The sequence below is a fragment of the Lygodium microphyllum genome, chromosome 14 (genome assembly GCF_053477565.2).
Source record: "Lygodium microphyllum isolate KBCC chromosome 14, Lygodium_microphyllum_v1.1.10, whole genome shotgun sequence".
NCBI classification, from domain to species: domain Eukaryota; kingdom Viridiplantae; phylum Streptophyta; class Polypodiopsida; order Schizaeales; family Lygodiaceae; genus Lygodium; species Lygodium microphyllum.
In genome coordinates, this window is record NC_141148.1 from 52,213,868 (window position 1) to 52,215,409 (window position 1,542).

The window sequence follows — 1,542 nt, forward strand, 5'->3', positions numbered from 1 at the left end:
AGAGGGAGAAACCAAAAAGTTCAATAAATCTTTATGATGATAGTCCTCTTGAAGAATATGAAAACCCTAAGGTATGGAAGGTGATTTTAAGATATCCATTGAGGTTTATATTAGAGTTTGTTATACGTTATAGTCAAATAATATAGGATATTTATCTATTGACAACTTACACGATTGTGGTTTATTTTGTAGATAGACATTGAAGATCTAGAAAACTTTCTTGGAAGAGCCAAGGTCTCTAGGCCAATGAAGCTTGGCAAAAGTCATTGGTCATTATTTTGGAAGGTTAAATTATCAAACACTTGCAATTTTTCATAGCAAGTTGTCAAGCTCTCCAATCCTGCCAATGATGGCTTTGAAAGCTATCTCCAAGGTGATTGGATCCCAAGTTTTCAATGGAGAATCAAATCAGATAACTTTGGTGGAGAAGGAAGAAGTTGTAAGAGTTTTTGGCTTCATGCCTAGATACAATGGATCTAGGAAGGATACTTTGGAGTTATTGGCTCTTTGGAGGTAAAATAGAAATGTCTAAAATACAAAAAGTCTTGGACATCCCTACCCTCTCAGCCATTTTTCCCCATATTTATACTCTCTCATGGCTCTATTGTGACCTCTTCTCTGTGTTTATGCAACCTTTTTTAAAAGAGTGAATTGCTTACACCCTCCTTTCCCTTGGCACCTTTGTGTGCCTCTCTGTGCATCTCCACTCTATCTCCTATGAAAACCAAGTAGGCTCCCCATTTCTATTAATAGTAAAATGAATACATGAAAGAAGAAGCTATATATTGAGGTAGAGATTGAATACGCCCCATTATTCAAAAGAACCCAATATACCAATGTCAACCCTCAATTTTTGCAGAGTTACAAGCAAATGGGATTGAAACATGTAGATTTGTGGATTGATGGGGGAATCTACCAAATTTACCCCTTAAACAATAAACCTCCAAATTTCTCAGGAATCACAAATTTATTGCAGTATGTGTGCGAGGGTGAAAATGGGTTGCTCAGTTACACTAGGTGGCTCAATGATTAAGCATTCAAAGTATTTACAACTTGCCAAGCAACCATAAAAAATTGCCATGATGTGATCGCTGCACATCAAGTTCATATACAACAGCTCATAGGACAAGTGGTACAGCTGAATGACACCATAATTCAACAAAACAATCAAATTATTTCAATGCATGACAGTATCTATGACATTGATATCTCATATGAGGAGGCAAAGGCACAATTGGACAACTTGAGAAAGATCAACAGCAAGCTAACACAGAAGCGCAAACGAAAGAAGAAGCCAATCAATGAGTTAATTGAGAATAGCGGCCAATGGAAGTGACGTATCAATGCATGTAAGGTAGCTTAGAAAGAGAACCTAGGTGAGGGTGAGGTTGGATCGTCTATTAGTAGATTGCTGAAGGCAAGTACATTGGAAAACGCTTTGAGAAAGCCTAAGTTTAAGGCTGTGAAGGAAAATGTGATTGAGTGCACATTAAAAGATGTGTCAAATGAGTTCTCAACTGTGGATGCACAATCTATTTCTCA